Source organism: Gobio gobio, assembly GCF_949357685.1.
Source record: "Gobio gobio genome assembly, chromosome: 12".
NCBI classification, from domain to species: Eukaryota; Metazoa; Chordata; class Actinopteri; order Cypriniformes; family Gobionidae; genus Gobio; species Gobio gobio.
The window spans coordinates 41,178,090-41,196,021 of NC_137105.1; the positions used below are offsets into that span (position 1 = coordinate 41,178,090).

At 45.0% G+C, this 17,932-nt stretch overlaps 1 protein-coding gene across 2 annotated transcripts in view; it reads left to right on the forward strand.

Moving 5' to 3' along the window:
* The window catches only part of aqp4 (aquaporin 4), a 76,244-nt gene that overhangs the window by 36,059 nt on the left and 22,253 nt on the right, over nt 1–17,932 (forward strand). The window contains exon 3 of one of the 2 annotated variants that reach the window (XM_079831074.1): nt 17,473–17,542. The exons of the other annotated variant lie outside the window; for it this stretch is intronic. The gene's annotated coding sequence lies outside the window, so the exon portion shown is untranslated. The remainder of the gene's footprint in view (nt 1–17,472; nt 17,543–17,932) is intronic. 2 annotated transcript variants of the gene reach the window in all.

The following is a 17,932-nucleotide window of genomic DNA, read 5'->3' on the forward strand; positions in this document are numbered from 1 at the left end:
AGTGTATCGAATCAGCGGTTCGGAGCGCCAAAGTCACGTGATTTCAGCAGTTTGGCGGTTTGACACGCGATCCGACTCATGATTCGACGAGTCTCTTCTGCTCACCAAGGCTGCATTTATTTGTTACAATGTTATAAAAGCTTTCTATTTCAGATAAATACTGTTCTTTTGAACTTTCTATTCATCAAAGAATCCTAAAAAAAAATGTTTTACACAACTGATTTCAACATTGATAATACTAAATGTTTCTTGAGGAGCAAATCAGCATATTAGTGATGCTCAAAATTCAGCTTTGCATCACAGGAATAAATGACATTTTAAATATATTCAAATAGAAAACGTCTCGGTTACGTATGTAACCCTCGTTCCCTGAGGAGGGAACGGAGACGTACGTTAGTGACTAACGAATGGGGGTTTCGCTTAGAAGCCAATCATCTTCATCGTATTCAACAGCGCCCAATGGCAGTGCCAATGCCATGGGCATGCGGAATTTGCATGCGTAACTCCGCCCCACCTCGTCGGTATATAAGGAAGTACGCTGCGAACATCGCATTATGTTACTGCTGCAGGAGCCAAGACTGAACTCCGCGTTCCAGGCAGCACAGCTGACGTGGCTAAGGAAACGTACGTCTCCGTTCCCTCCTCAGGGAACGAGGGTTACATACGTAACCGAGACGTTCCCTTTCGTTCAGTCACTACGACGTACGTTAGTGACTAACGAATGGGGGATCCTATTCAACAACGCCACTCAGCTGTCATCCAGTGCCCTGCGTAAGTGTGAGATCCCGCCACTTAAGGCCCTAGGACTCCCACTTATCACAGGAATACCAAGGTACACTGGGAAGCATATCCCAGTGAGGGAATGCCAAGATGCCTACCGTAGGGAGGACTTAGAGAATACACATATGACCCGCTGAGGGTTGCATATGGAAGATCTCTAGGGTACCAGCCGAAGGTGGATTTTTAACCCTAGGGGTGGCAGGGACTTGCCAAGGGAAAGACACCTGCTCACTGAGGAGGCTTACGGTGGGAATACTCGTGTGGGGGTCGCCGGAGGGGAACCATGCACACGGAGCACCTGGCCGGACATGAGGGTCTGGGCTCGAAAGGGCAGACTGAACTGATGTCGGCGTCGACAGTGCTGGAGGAGCTCAGGGCTCTCGGGGAGCTCACCTGAGGAAAATATCGCACGTATCCAGTCCTTGGAGTGGAATGGCGAGCAAGCGAAGACACCTGAGCCTGGCCCATTACCGGCCACCCGTAGGGGCGAGTACATAGTCGGACACTGGCTCCACTCGGAGATTGTAGAATCTGGCGAATGTGTTGGGTGTCGCCCAGCCTGCAGCTCTGCAGATGTCTGTTAGCGAGGCGCCATGCGCTAGAGCCCAAGAGGAGGCCACACTCCGGGTGGAGTGTGCCCTCACACCAAGGGCACATGGTCGGCCTTGCTGCTGGTATGCCAAAACAATGGTGTCCACTATCCAGTGAGACAACCTCTGCTTTGAGAGAGCGCTTCCCTTCCGCTCTCCACCATAACAGACAAAGAGCTGGTCTGAGGTCCTGAAACACTGCGTCATGTCTACGTAGGCGCGGAGAGCGCGTACTGGACAGAGCAATGCCAAGGCTGGGTCTGCCTCCTCCAAAGGCAGCGCTTGCAGGTTCACCACCTGATCTCGGAACGGAGTGGTAGGAACCTTGGGCACATATCCGGGCCGGGGTCTCAGGATCACGTGAGAGTTAGCCGGCCCGAACTCAAGGCACGCTTCGTCAACCGAAAATGCTTGCAGGTCCCCGACCCTCTTAAGCGAGGCCAATGCGGTCAGCAGAGCCGTCTTCATAGACAAGAACTTAATCTCGGCCGACCGCAAAGGCTCAAAGGGAGGCCTCTGCAGAGCACTTAAGACTACTGAGAGGTCCCAAGAGGGAACGAGAGGAGAGCGAGGAGGATTCAGTCTCCTCGCCCCCCTCAGGAACCTGATGATCAGGTCGTGCTGACTTACCTTTTTGTCTCCCAGGAGATCGTGGTAGGCAGATATTGCGGCCACGTACACTTTAAGGGTGGAGGGAGACAGCCTTCGCTCCACCCCCTCCTGGAGAAACGATAGCACGGACCCGATCGGGCATTTCCAGGGGTCTTCTTGGCGGGAAGAGCACCATGTGACGAAGAGGTTCCACTTCAACGCGTAGAGACGTCGTGTAGACTCAGCTCTAGCGGAAGTGATGGTAGCGACCACCGCAGGTGGAAGGCTACTCAAACCTACCGTGTCCCGTCCAGAAGCCACACGTGGAGCTTCCAGAACGCTGGACGCGGGTGCCAAAAGGTGCCCCGTCTCTGAGTAAGGAGGTCCGGTCTCAGAGGAATAGGCCAGGGAGGGGCTGTCGCAAGGAGTAAGAGTTCTGGGAACCAGGTCTGGCCGTGCCAAAGCGGGGCGACCAAGACGACCTGCTCCTTGTCCTCCCTGATCTTGCACAGTACCCGTGCAAGAAGGCTCACTGGGGGAAACGCATACTTGCGTAGCCCTGACGGCCAGCTGTGCGCCAGTGCATCCGTGCCGAGGGTGCCCTCGGTCAGGGAATAATACAGGGAGCAATGGGAAGAGTCCTGGGAGGCAAACAGATCTACCTGTGCGTCGCCGAACCGTTCCCATATCAGCTGGATCGTCTGGGGGTGGAGTCTCCACTCTCCGGGGAGAGGCTGAAACCGTGAGAGCTCGACGGCTGCACAGTTCAGGTCTCCAGGGATGTGGACAGCACGAAGGGACCTCAGGCGCTTCTGACTCCACAAAACGAGATGGCGGGCGAGTTGAGACATACGGTGGGAGCGTAGACCGCCCTGGTGGTTGATGTACGCTACTACGGCCGTGTTGTCTGTCCTGACTAGCACATGTTGACCCTTCAGCAACGCTCGGAAGCGGTGCAGGGCGAACCGTACAGCCAGTAACTCGAGGCAATTGACATGCAGAAGGCGCTGGGGTCCTGTCCAGGAGCCCGCGGCTGCTTGTCCATTGCACATGGCACCCCAGCCCGTGGATGATGCATCTGTTGTCACAACAACATGCCGGGAAGCTCGTTCTAAGGACACTCCGGTCCGTAGAAACTTGAGGTTCGACCACGGGGTGAGTGTCTGTAAGCAGGCCCGGGTCACTGGGACCCGGAGCGTGCCAGACCGCCATGCCCATCTCGGGACTCGATCGCGTAGCCAGTGCTGAAGCGGTCTCATATGAAGCAATCCGAGCGGCGTTACCGCGGCTGCAGATGCCATATGCCCCAGGAGCCTCTGAAAGTGTTTCAGTGGAACCGCACTCTTGCCCTCGAGTTGTCGAAGGGAAGTCAGCAGAGACTGCGCGCGCTCGCTCGAAAGCTGCGCGCACATGGCGACCGAGTCGATATCCATACCGAGAAAAGAGATCCTCTGCGCGGGGCAAAGTTTGCTCTTCTCCCAGTTGACCCGAAGGCCCAGACGGGCTAGGTGATGGAGCACCAGATCTCTGTGTCCGCAAACCTGCTCTCGAGAGGGACCCAGTATGAGCCAGTCGTCGAGGTAGTTCAGGATGCGGACCCCGTGCTGCCGAAGGGGCGCAAGGGCTGCCTCGGCAATCTTCGTAAAGACGCAAGGGGACAGAGATAGCCCGAATGGTAGAACTGCGTACTGATATGCCCGCCCCTCGAAAGCAAACCGTAGGAACGGTCTGTGTCGAGGCAAAATGGAGACATGGAAGTAGGCGTCCTTCAGGTCGATCGCTGCAAACCAATCGTGTGGACGAACGCATTCGAAAAGGCGTTTCGCTGTCAACATCTTGAACGGAAACCGGTGAAGGTAACGGTTCAAGACGCGCAGGTCCAGGATTGGCCGTAGCCCACCGGTCTTTTTGGGTACAATGAAGTACGGGCTGTAAAACCCGCAATTCATCTCGGCTGGAGGGACAGGTTCGATCGCACCCTTCGCCAGTAGGGTGGCAATCTCCGCTCGCATGACGGGGGCGTTGGCCCCGATCATGGTGGAACGGACTCCCCGGAAGCAGGGAGGAACCTGCGCGAACTGAATCGCGTAGCCGCGCCTGACGGTCCGCTCGACCCAGCGGGACAGCCCTGGAAGCTGAAGCCAGACATCCAGAAACTGCACCAGCGGGGTCATACGGTGTACAGACGTACCCGGTGTGGGCTTGCAGCGATGCAGCGTCACCGGCCCGGACATGGGAGGCTGTGGGGCGTCCCGGTGCGGGGGCACGGTTGACAGCTGCGTCCTGACAGAGGAGACCAGGGAAGGACAAGCGTTCCACTGGGGTCTGCTCTGCCAGGAGGCTGGCGACAGAGTGGGATGCGAGTGGCGGGACCCGTGGGTGGCGCGCACCGTCATCACCGGACTCTGTGGGCTCAGGGATGGGAGTGTTAATTCTTTCTTTGACCAACATAGGGTGCTGCTGACCCGGGGGCCAGCAGCTGAACAAAGGATTCTCCCCCGGCCCTCCACCGGGGGAAGGAGTGGTCCTGCTACCATCTCCTTGAAAGAATTTCCCATCCCTGAGCCGTCCGTCTCAGGAGCGCCGCTTGGCCTGGCGTTTAGCGGGGCGCGGGGCGGCCTGAGGGGACTTAGACGCCTTCCTACGGCTTCCTCCGCGACCCGGCCCGGGTGAAGGCTGCTGCTTGGACCGGGTGGGAGGGGCGGGAGCCTTAGGAGGGCGTCCTCGGCGTGGAGCAGACTGAGGCGACTGTGCCGGCGGCTGGGTGGAGGCAGCAGCTGGCCGCCGGGGCAGTACGTGTTTGATTGCCTCAAGAGGCCGGCCTGGGATATGGGGGCATCGAGGAACCGGGTTCGCTCGGTGTCCCGCATATCGGCCAGGTTCAGCCACAGGTGACGCTCCTGGACCACATTTGTGGACATCACTTGACCCAGGGAGCGTGCGGTCACCTTCGTCGCCCGGAGAGCGAGGTCGGTGGCGGCACGCAGCTCATTTAAGAGCCCCGGATCAACTCCACCCTCGTGCATATCCTTGAGGATCCTGGCCTGGTAGACCTGGAGGATCGCCATGGCATGCAGCGAAGCGGCAGCCTGCCCCGCGGCTCTGTGCGATTTCGACACCAAGGTTGATGTGAATCGACAGGCTTTGGAGGGGTGCTTAGGATCACCACGCCAGGTTGAAGCGCTCTGAGGACACAGTTGCATCGCAACAGAACGCTCAACTGGAGGGACCCCAGTGTACCCTTTAGCTGCCGCCCCATCGAGGACGGAGAAGGCGGAGGAAGTCAGTGAACGGTCACGGGAAGACAACGGGGACTTCCAGGACCGCGTGAGTTCCTCATGCAGCTCGGGAAAGAAAGGTATTGAGGGCAAGGACTGACGGGTGTCAGCGCGAGCCCCCAAAAACCAATCATCGAGCCTTGAGCGTTCGGGACAGGGTGGAGGGTTCCACTCGATCCCTAAACTCGCGGCTGCCCGAGACAACATGGCTGTCAGCTCTGGATCTGACTCGGGCAATGCTGGCACGCCCGAGGGCGGCAGCACAGCCGAGTCATCATCTCCAGAGGACTCGAGCCCACCTTGTGATGCGGTGATCGACATCGCATCCTCCTCCGGAGCGCCAAATGAGATGCGCGGGGGGGCCGGAGCCGGCCCCGCGATCTGCATCTGAACACTCGCGGGTTGCAATGTGCAAGACGGGGGTGTGGCCCGAGGCATGAGCGTCGGGGCTTTGTTCCACACCGTAACCGTCAAGTCACCCTGACCACCAGCCGAAGTACTGGGCCTCTGGGACTCAGTAGATCGGGGTGTGGTAGAGGGGACTCTCACTTCAGTACGAAGGTCATGGAGTCTTGACCGCAACATTGCGATGGTCATGTTCCCGCAGTGAGAACATGACTCATCCGCGAACGCTGTCTGAGCATGCTGAAAGCCCAAACATACCAGACAGTGTTCGTGCCCATCAGAGGAGGAAAGCAACCGACCACACCCAGAAGTACACGGACGAGACATCCTGAAAAGGACGCGTCACGTGTAAGCTCTTTTATGAGAGGAAAGCCTCGCAGAGAACGCCGAAGCGCCCAGGGACCACACACCAGCTGTCTAGCAGACCACTGCGCAGATCAGCAGGCAGGCAGTATGATGATCACTGGAACGCGCCGTAACACCAACGCCTCTGGAAAGCTGCTCGTCTCGAAAGCTGTCGATGACTCAGATCAGGCTTGTAGGAGTGAAGAGATCCTCTTGGCTCCAAAGCAGAAACATAATGCGATGTTCGCAGCGTACTTCCTTATATACCCACGAGGTGGGGCGGAGTTACGCATGCAAATTCCGCATGCCCATGGCATTGGCACTGCCATTGGGCGCTGTTGAATACGATGAAGATGATTGGCTTCTAAGCGAAACCCCCATTCGTTAGTCACTAACGTACGTCGTAGTGACTGAACGAAAGGGAACAGTTTTTTTACATTTTAATAATATTTCACAATATTACAGGTTTTTGTATTTTTAATGACATAAATGCAGCCTTGGTGAGCAGAAGAGACTTCTTTAAAAACATTACAAAATCTTAATGGCCCTCATTTATCAATCTTGCGTACACCAATTTTCCAGCGTACACCTGGCGTACACCCAAAACCACGGTGACTTTGAGATTTATCAATATGGACGTTGGCGTACGGCACGCTCAAATCCTACACCAGCTCAGGAGGTGGTGTACGCACGTTTTGAGTTAGTGCGAAAATGCGCAGAAAAACAATTCCTAACACCACAAAACGCACTGACAAAGATATGCTAGGCCTATAGCTATTATGACCCACTGTAACAACAACAACAACAACAAATAAAGCCCTATTCGCATGGGATAAGTATTATCTGGGGACCTCGTGTGATTTAGAAATTACTCCCCCACATCTAAATTTTGCGTGGCGCATTCGCACGGGATAAACTGTGATTTTACTCGAATTTACTGACTTATCTCCCGGATATGATGTTACTTGAAAATGTTTTTTCGTTATATAGCTGTATGAAATTATAAACAGTCGTATCGATATCATTTTGATTGTTTTAGTAATAGCTACAAATAATTTCGTATAATAACAATATACGACGGAAGATTCAGTTTCAAAGCTAATGTAAAAGTGCCCATTTAAGCGAGTTGTCATTGTACTGTTCTATTTTTGTGTTTTTCATTAAGAATAATATTAAACACACCATTCAAGCAATTACTCCCAAATTGTGCTCATTCTAAAGTGAAAGTAGTAGCTAGTCTATAATCCGCGCGGCTGCACGGGAAGTCATAACGGTGCGCATTATACATGGATTTCTCGGCGACGTCATCACTGCTTGCGCACGCACCCGAGAGGCAGAAAGAAGAAAACTCTCGTGTTGTAGGTTGGTAGCGGCGTGTCTGTAAGTCAAAATGCCAAGAAGTTGCTGGGTGGTTAATTGTACCAACAGAGCCAGTGCTGGGTGCCTGATGTTTAACATACCTAGGGGGAAGCATGCGTTTGCCAAAAAATGATTTTTGTTATTGCAGGTACATTTTGATAGGTAGACGTACCCTGCCATGCATTTGCAGTTAGCTGTGAGGATGTACCCAAGGGCCTTGAGGACATACACCCAGGCATCATAAGGCTTGGCTTTAATCCCTTGCCTTTGACTAGGGAGCACACCTGACCTCAACACGCAAAAATCCGGTGCAGCATCAAAGTATTTAACAAGCTGCACATGACCGCACGTAGTTGTATGCGAGGGATTTGTACGCTCTATTTCTCTAGTATACACACTTGGTGTCTGAATTAGATAATTGTATATATCAGGCCATTCAATTGCTGGCCATTTTTTGTCATCCACAATCCACAGATCGTCATGTATAGCGTAAGGATCTGGCAAGATCTCACCATTGCTGAGAGTAAGTTTTTTTTATATAATCGGCACGGTCGGAGGTAAGGCTTCCCACGTAATCCATTGTCAAATATTTTATTTACAGTTTAGTATTTTGTGTATATATGTGCAGTCATGAAATGTGGCAGGTCGTAAAGTAACCTTAACAAGCTTAACGTAAATAAAAACAAATTTGCGCTGTCCAGTAGATGCGGCTAGTACATTACTAGCCTAACATGATCATTCATACATGTATCACAGCAACACTGCAAAATTAAAGACAGACAAACAGATCCAACTAAAATCACGTTTTATTGAGTCAGCAGTTATATACAAACAATAAGGAAAGCTTCAATACTTAAGGTTGTTGCAGTAGCGGACCAGCTCAGCGATCTGTCTTTCTGCCTCCAGGATGCGCACGCACCCTGTAATGTTTGTAAACAGGAAACCTGTGTATATGCAGCCTAGCTCCATTCTTCGTGAAAGATAAAGATAGAAATGCGCACAGGACACAAAAACCTTGCAAAAATTATATACGATCCGCCTAATCCCGGCCAAATAGATGCCGATTCGCACAGGACTAATATTATCACAGGACCTCGGTGTTCGGCGAAATATGGTAGGTCATTTGCGGGGGAATTTTTACTTTAGCTACATATTACAGACATGGCCGATTTGCACGGGATTAAGATCACAGACATTCTCTGCAATTATTACAAATCACCAGAGCTCCCCACATCCCGTGCGAATAGGGAAGTAATTATAAACTTAAGTGTTTATTTTTGTGCATGGATGGACTTCAATGTTTAATTTGTGTGACTTTACCAAAGCATTTGATATGTATTCCTCCAGTTGCGAGCCTGTGCGCTTTACCTGACGTTGGTTAGGCCCGGCAGCTGCGCACGGACTGGGACTGAACATAATTCAGACTGACAAAATAATAAAAATGACATTCTTCTTCTTTTAAATAATAATAAAATAAATAATAATAATAACGAAATTCTTCTTCTAAATAACAATAAGCGTCATTAATAATACAAATCATAATAATAATAAGAATCTAATTGTCATGCAATTATATTAATGTGAATGAATGGTACTCCACATCACATCATCATCACTATTGTACACCCGAATACATGTGATGTGATACGAAATTAAATGCATATTATTTCAAAACACGTGCTGTAAAATAATTAATTGTGATAGGTAATTTCTCATCCAAAAAGCTATTTAAACTGGATTTCCACCGTACACCTTTTTGTGGGCGCCTTTAATCCCACTCTTTAAACTCCCAAATAAAACAATTTAGTTTTTTTTCCACTTCCCTGGTGATGGTCTCGATCTCCACGTACGAGAAGTTTCGCTTCATTGCCGTCTTCCGAGTGTCCATGGCGTAAAATGAGGGCGTGGGGGAGGCAGAGACTTGAATATATAGGGGCGTGTTATTCTAATGACGATCGTTTTCAGCCACGGCATTTATCAAGGGCAGGTTTTGCGTACGCCTGGATTTCAGAGGTGCGCACAGCTTCATAAATCAGGCGGTGAGAGGAGTGTAAGCATAATCTTACGCCAACATATACGCCCGTTTCTACGCAAGATTGATGAGGGCCAATGACTCCAAACTTTTGACTGGTAGTGTAGTTCATTTATAAAATAAAACATATATGTTTAAAAAAAAACAGCACATCCTTTGAAATTGCAGTTGCAAATCTGCATGCTACCTTCTAGGGGTGTAACACAAAACTGACGGTTTCGGTACATACCTCAGTTTTGAAGTAATGGTTCGGTTTCGGTATGGTTCGGTGCAGCAGGGGGGAGAAAAACTAAACATAAAATTGCTTTTTTTTTTTTACGGTGGCTATTGAACAAACTGTGTCTCTAATTTATTCAATTATAATTATTTTTTTTATCTCTGCTAATACTTTAAAACAATATAGGGAGCCCTTACTTGCACATTACTATAAAATAAAGATTAACAACAGAGCCCAAACTATTAACCTATTCAGTTTCTGTTTATTTTTAGATATAATAATCAACACTCATATAACAAGTGCACATATGTAAAATTAACACAAGGCAGATTTTGCATCTAATTAAAACATGTATATTTTTACTCCAATTCGTTGTTGAAATATGATCATTTGCACAGTGACTGTCCTTTTCATGACAGATTTATTTAAACATACATCAAATAATCAAGAGTGGAATATAATGAATATATAGTTGTTGTTTTTTTTCTCAGGACTCTTCTGGAACATTACAGAGATCGTTCTCAAAGACTCCTTTCGCTTAGTCACTGGTAAGCTTGTGTCGCACTCAGGTAGTTTCTGAACTTGCATGGTCCTAGACCGCTTGGCACTCTGGATGTTTTCTGAGCTGTGCAACAACCTCTTTGCAAAGCCTGAGTGGCATACGTCATTCTTAAACTCAAAAGTGTCCTCTGACTCTGGACTGCTGTTGTTCTGTGGCTGATATATTCTATTTACACCATATAAAAGTAGCAGTTCTTTGCAATATGTGTAAATGGTAATTACATGCAATTAATACTTTATTTTGACAGATACATACTATTTGCACCTCAGTATTGTTGTACATTAACAGGATGCAATAATAACATAGTGTAAATGATTATATTTATTAAAATTATTAAATGGATGCCGCCTTAATGGGACAATAAACGCCCTCCCTACACCTAACCCTACACCTGACCCTACCCAATAAATGCTTTTATTTGTATTAATCATTTCATAGGCACCTTATTTCCACTTTTAGAAAATTGGCTTAATTTTCATTGAAAGTGAATGCCTTTCCGATGTGATATGTGATGGGAAAAGGGAGAAGAGCGAGCTCTGCAAAAGGCGGATTCGAACCAGGCACGCTATTTGCACTTGGTGTGAATAGACACTCCGTTTAATCAAATGAATTTAGTTTTGTGACATAAGGTAAAGTGAGGTCAATCTCAACAATGGGCAAGAGCTGGGCGTTCAGTAAGCCATGAGAGTATCGCTGTATATACCGTGGGTGGTGTATTGCGGTTTTTCGGTTTGGTTTGAACATCATTACACCCCTACTGCTTTCTGAAATTAAGAGACATTCTGAATTCTGAATGAATACTGAATCTCTGGCCATATCCACTGCCATCCTGCATTTGGGTTCAGACTGAGCTGTTTATATATTTATCTTTACCAAGATAGATTTTTCTTTTTATTAAGGTTATTAAAAGTGTATGCATCACAGTGGAGCTGCTTTGTGTCTACAGTACACTTAACACACACAAAAACCTTTCTATGCAACCCAGAGGACGTAGATCTAATTTATGTAGCTTTTTCTCACCCACTGGCTCTGTAGGAATGCAAGCGCACAGGCACACAGGCCTCTTCTATAATGTATTGTGCCATTTGTTTATTATTCAGAGTTTGGTCTTGACTCCGAAATGTTTAAGCCCTTATCTCGAAAGGTCCCTGGATCGTTTGAGAAATGTGTACACTGCTCCATGTGTATCTGTGCCTGTCAGCGTGTTTGTGTATTGTGCGCCTGTGCACGTGGTTGTGTGTGTGTGTGTGTGTGTTCGTCTGCAGCTTTCTGTGTCAGTGTTAAAGTGTTCTGCTGCTCTCTGGAGGTTGCTGTGAGCAGTTCTGACAGTAGTCTTTATACGAAGAGTGCTTAATACTCTGTTGTCACTAGGGGCCGCTGTAGAGCATCATTACAGTGTCCCTTCTTTCTTTGTTTGTGGGTTTTTTGCAGGAAAGAAAGTGTGTCACTTTATGTCAGTGTGACAAATCATTAGTACAGCCTTTTCAAAGCACAGAAAGAAAGGATTTCATCTCACATTTATTAGTGTTCTTTCTCTTCCTTTGAAGCAGACTCTTTTAGTCTTCCGTATTTCACATTTAAACCCTGAGGAGAAAGACGCTACTGCTTATTGTCCCAATAGAGACGCTACTGCTTATTGTCTCTACGTCCCCTGCTGTGGCTCATTGTGTGGCATTCTCGACAAATCAGAGCGTTGTCATCCTTCACATCCTGTGCATGCGTGAATGCACAAATGCACGGCAAACACATTTTATGTCAGGAACCCTGCTGAAAAACAGGCATACATCTTAAACTAGCCAAAGCTGGTTTGCTGGTCTGTTCGCTGGTTTTAGGAGCTTATTTAATGTGCAATTGTAGTGTACTTCAAATCTTAAAAACTACTTGCAGATAATATTAATGAAATAAAAAGCCACTTAAGTGTACTTTAGAGTTACACTGAAAATTCCTCCATTCAGATCCATTTGAATAAATCTTGCATACAACATGATACAGACAAAATTCTTTTTAAATGATCATAAATTAGATATATCATTTGATAACCCTCACTGAAATTGGAAATTGTGTCACCATGGAAATGATACTTTAAAATCTCCTCCCCCATAGTGTCAAGTATCATATTACAAAATGTTTTATGATGTTGGGCAAGTTACTGAAAATTAGTAGTTACAGTTACTAGTTACTTCTTTTAAAAGTAATTGAATTACTTTACCAATTACTGTATATCAAAAGTAATTAGTTACTAGGGAAAGTATCTTTTAAGAAACTTTTATGTCTGCTTTTTACACCTATTTATTGTAATCAACAGGGCAACAGGCCTTCAAATCAAGCATTGGTACAAAAGTCCCATTTAATTCTTGAAACGAAATCGCAAGTGTCTCAGTCATTTAACAGTGTTTTTTTTTTTTACCATATTAGGCCCAATGAAATAAAAGTGATTGGTCTACAGTATTAACACTAATTAAAAGAGAAAACAAAGATTCCTTGAGGTGCTACATATAATTGAATATGCGATTTAACAAAAGCTTAACAATTAACAAACATGCCTCATAAGGCAAAGCTAATAGAGATAAGAGATGAGATTCTCAACAAACGTTAAAATGGGCTAACAAGTCTCATCTCTCAAACCTTATCTGAAAAGCGTGGCGTGCTCTGATTGGCCAGCGATCCAGTGTATTGTGATCGGCCAGAATACCGAGTATGAGGTCTCTGCAGAACAAAAATGAGAGTTTCTAAATTTGTGGGTGTTTTCAAATTGATGGGTGTTTATAAATCACGCAATGAAAATGATCCCCTTCACCCGACCATAAACCCTACCCAAACTGTGGGTCAACGTTTATAGCGCGACTGGACCAGAAAGTATCAGATTGGTACATTTGCATTTGTTATCGTAGAAACAACAAAGACGTAGAAACGGTCTGTACTCTCCCAGGTGATAGAAACAGTACTCCCGAAAAATACACAGCATCTCCACGACATGGCGGTGCGGTAACAATACTAGAGCAAGAATGAGCTTCTTGTCTGCAAGCATTCATTTTTCACAAAAGAGAGTAACACTAGTAACAAACTCATTTAAATTTCAGTAATTGTAATTGCGTTTTGTTAGGCTGACAAGCCAGACCCACATCAAGATGTTGGGTCTGGGAACTCATCATTGAAAAGGCTCAATCCGAGGGGCAGGACAAACGGTTGTCTTTCAAATTCCCTCTGCACGCAATTTGTAAAACGCCGAACACATCTTCCTTTTTTAAGAATGACTTCAGTGCCGTTCTTTGTTATTTTCTCAAAGGAAATTATGTTAAGCCCGCCCACCGACTCTACACACGATGTGATTGGCCTGACCAGAGTTTGGTTTTTCCAGCTCGCAGGTCTACCGAGAGTTGCTAGGCTACACTCGCTGCAAATTAGATTTGCTGCCGCTAGGGTGCGTCTAGATTTCTAGGCTAGCGTTTTGTAAAACATTTTTTTAAATATTTAGTTACATGCTTGTTACCGCTAAAAGTAGTGGAATTACAGTAACGTGTTACTTTGTAGCGCTTTACTCCTAACACTGATTATGATATTTTATAATCTTGACAAAATACATAGTCTCAAGATTTCATATTTGGTGGTTATTTTGTGATAGTAGTAATATTACAAAAGAACTTTATACATTTGTGACAGGAAAATGCATTAAAAAAATATTTTTTTTTTGTGAAAGAGAATTGCTGTTTTTGGTATAACGCCTAAATAAAATCTCACAGGAACCTACATTTTTTTATATCAACTTCAAATTTGGAACATAACTTTAGACGTACGGCTTTCATTTTATAGCAATTTCAGAGTAAAAAATATTATGTAAAATATGTTTTTAATATATATAAAATATAAATTTTAAAGCACAGTACTTTTTCTTAAAAAATTTTACTTCTATAACTTTTTCATACTCAATTTTTTTGATGATTTCAGCAATAATCTGCAGATTGTCTTCTTTAAAAAGAGGTCATAATATGTATGACTTAGGTCTGTATTACAAAGCGTTCATTAATTACAACAATTTAAGCTCAGATAGTGCATTTTCATGTCTATGTTAAAAAAAAAAGGGGGTGACACTTAAGGGGTTAATTTAAAAATGTACTACATTGCAACTTCATCATTACAAATGTGTCATAGGAATGTATTTAAATACATGTTGCTGAAGTGTACTTCTTTGTTCCCGACTGTATTTGTGTTTCATTGCTTTGTTTGAACACTTGGGATCTTCTGTTATATCCGTGACACACTGGTGCTGAAATATAAAAGTGATTGGGGGATTTGGTTTCAGTGCATCAACTGAATTGTTATGGAATGCATCCGAACTCTGCAATCTGTTCAGACATCTTGTTTTGAAATCTGTGAGATGAACACAAAGAGAGTGAGACAGAGCGTTGATTGAGTGGATCAGATGTGTTGTGGCAGTTATAGCTGGCTACTTCCTGCTAGGTGGTCTTCTGGTGGATATGACACCCCCTACATAGTACCAACCCACCTCTGTGTCTAAAAATAATGTTGCTGTAGATGAAAATCAGATCTGGACATCACGGTAAAAATAATCCATGGCAAAGGTGAAAAGTTCAGAGTGCTTTTAAAGGCTTGGTTCCTTCAAATATCATTGGTTATTAGCAGAGGATGCATTAAAGTGTCTCTATTATGGTTTTTCAAATATTTCCTTTCATGCAGTGCGTAATATAGCTGTCTGTGAATGTAAATGTTCGGCAAAGTTGTAAAGTCTAAAGTGCATGATAAATAAAGTTAGTGTCTCCCAAAAGAAAGAATCGACTCTAAACTGCCTATTTGAGTCTATTTTGCCATTTTACTGACGACTGATTCTCAAATCTCTGAGTTCAATGCGGAACTCGCAAAACTCTTGCTCTTAAAAGATGGGTCAGTACTCAGTTTATTTGGACCAGTTTGCTCCTCAGAATCACAACCTGTAAGTATGAATAATTATTGATGTATTTTCTACTGGGTGTTAAAAATATATAGTTTTGTGTACGTTTCCAGCTAACGGGCTAACTCAAGTTATTACTGTCTTACTGAAATACTTCTGCAAATCAGCTGTGGACCACTACTGCCTAAAACTGTGTCTATTAATGCAGATTGTCTGTCTTACTACTTTGAGTAGTACAAATGTAAATATAAAGGATAAAGGATGGATAAAGATAAAGGATGTAAAGATAAAGGATGGAGCAAGATTTGTTTTACAAATGTCTGTTACATCAGTAATTTACGTTTGTGTTCGGCTATGCACTGTTATTGAGACAGTGCCTGCATGTGCACCGCAATAAAAAAAAATCAATTAGTGAGGAAAACTGAGTACTTACAGTTGCAGCATCTCATAATTTACCTCAAAATGAGTAGCGTATAACTGAGAAACGTCCTGCTCAAGTCATCCGTGCGATGGAGGTCATCATCGGAATTGCGCTTGAATTGATATGGTAAATGGTCAAATCGACGTCATCATTACTGTCTTTACAGTGTGTACAATCGCTGAACTTTAGGAAGCCTCTGGAGCTGAAGTTCAGTTTTGGTAATGGCCGTTTAGCTTCCGATGCGCGCGGTAAGCAGTAGACCAATCACAACAGATTGGGCCATCTGGCCAATCAGAGCAGAGTAGGCTCAGAAAAGGAGGGATTTAGAGAGACTGATTCATCCGTCGACTCGTTTGAGAATCATTGATGCGTAATGCATAAAGAGAAAATGAAACGCATGTAAACCAGTTGTAGTAGACCTTGAAAACAAAATTTGGAGCCTTTTAAATAGTGGCACTTTAACAAGTGTTCTTTTCCATTTTTTTACTCATTAGAATTAAATATGTTAAATTACACATATACTTTATGCATTTAATCTCACTTTATTAACCAATGTCTTTGCTGCTGACCTTCGACGATCCAATTCAACCATACCAACAAGCAAAAATTACTTTAGATAAACATCCCATTTGTTTCACTTTTTTCTGAAGAGTGTTGAACTTTCTTCTCCTGCGTCCTATTCTTCTGCAATCCAGAATGGCAGCACAGCTGAAAGGTTTGTTTGGGCTGCGCCCTCTACTGTACAGACTTGAATATGCATTTCCTTCAGCCTGATGGCCTGTTCACACCGGGACGATTTTCGTGCGCGTTTATCGCTGACGTTTAACGCCTTGTGACTAAACAAAGGGCGCAAATGTGAGTGAGCACACCGACGCGCAAAACGGCTGGCATAAAAACGTCATTTAAAAAAAATACCTTGGGTTAGTTTTTTTGTTTTGACGCGGCGCGTTAAAAACTGGTCGACCAATGAGATCGGCGCTTTTGTTCACGTGCCTGGAGCTGCTGACAGTAAAACACGACTTGGTGGCGCTCAAACACAAAACTGTCTTGCCGATCACGCATTGATACGACGAAGAGGAAGTAAGCTGACAAAGAAGAAGATGAGCTGCTAATGCTGCAGTGTGTGAATGGTTTTGGCAAGCACGTAAATACCTTCTCTCTTCTTCTTCTGCGTGACAAGCGAGTTTCAGAAGCGTAAAGTGGTGCAGCACCACCTTGTGTACCGGGAGCGGCATCTACTGAATTTGCACTTGTTCACTCGCTTGGGTGTGAACACTCAAGACGTGCTGAAAAACGTCTCGAAAAACGCTGGCGAATAAGCGCACGCAATATTCGTCCCGGTGTGTACAGGCCTTGAGGCTTATTCAATTTCGGTGTGAAAGGGCCTTTGCATTTGCCAAAAATATAACTTTTTTTATATAACAAGCTAGCCTAGCCCTTGTGAGAAAAAGTAATGCAAATTTCTAAGTAACACAATTAGTTTTATGGAGTGACACAATATTGTAATTCATTACTTTATTTAAAAGTTTATATATAAAAGTTTATTAATAATTACTTATTTTCTCTCCTTCAAGAGGACAATAACTTCTTGCCAGGCTGTTGTTGTTTTATATAGAGGAAGGAGGATGGGGGGATCATTGTATGGTGTGGGAGAATGCAATATGGTGAAATAACAAATGATACCATCTCAGGCATTTAAATACCTAAACAAGCATTTAATTCTCACAAACAGTAATTTTTTATGTTTTGCGGGCCCATGCTATTTCCTTCTAATTAGTTTGCAATTCATCATCAGCCCACTGCCATGGGATCAAAGACATTTTCTTCCATTTCCCTTAAGGCAAGAGTATTTCCTGCCAGCCTGAGCTAGTGTCTCTGGGATTCAAGTAATATCTCAAAAAGTCATAATGCATTGCAGCGTAATGCTCCAACCATGTGGCCATAATGTTGGTAAAGTTAAAGCAGATTTGATGTCTGATGTTTCAGGTGTGATCGTGGTGTTCACGTCCCCCGCGTGGCTGATTGTTCTGTCTCTGCTCTGGGACACTGGGAGTGAGTGAGTAAACATACACGCTTGCACACATGCTGTTCTCACAATGCTACATGTCTGTGAATAGAGCGTGATGTTCCACAAACACACAGTCAGTTCCACTATGAAGTGATACTAATGCAGACCACAGAGTGGAAATGTAACAAAATGCTTTCTACTGCCATTGCTGCTATTATAAACATTTTCATGTACTGAATTCCTCTCATGAATATAGGTTTTTACCTTAATGCTTTGATTTTTAATGCATACAGTTCCTCTTTTGGGAAAATAAACAAAATATGTAGAACCAAAATGTTATAAATGATTTATAGAATATTTATATATAATATACAATATTCTAAATTTATGAAGGAGAGTTTTTTTCCCGACATACTTTTCCATATATGTTTCCACTAT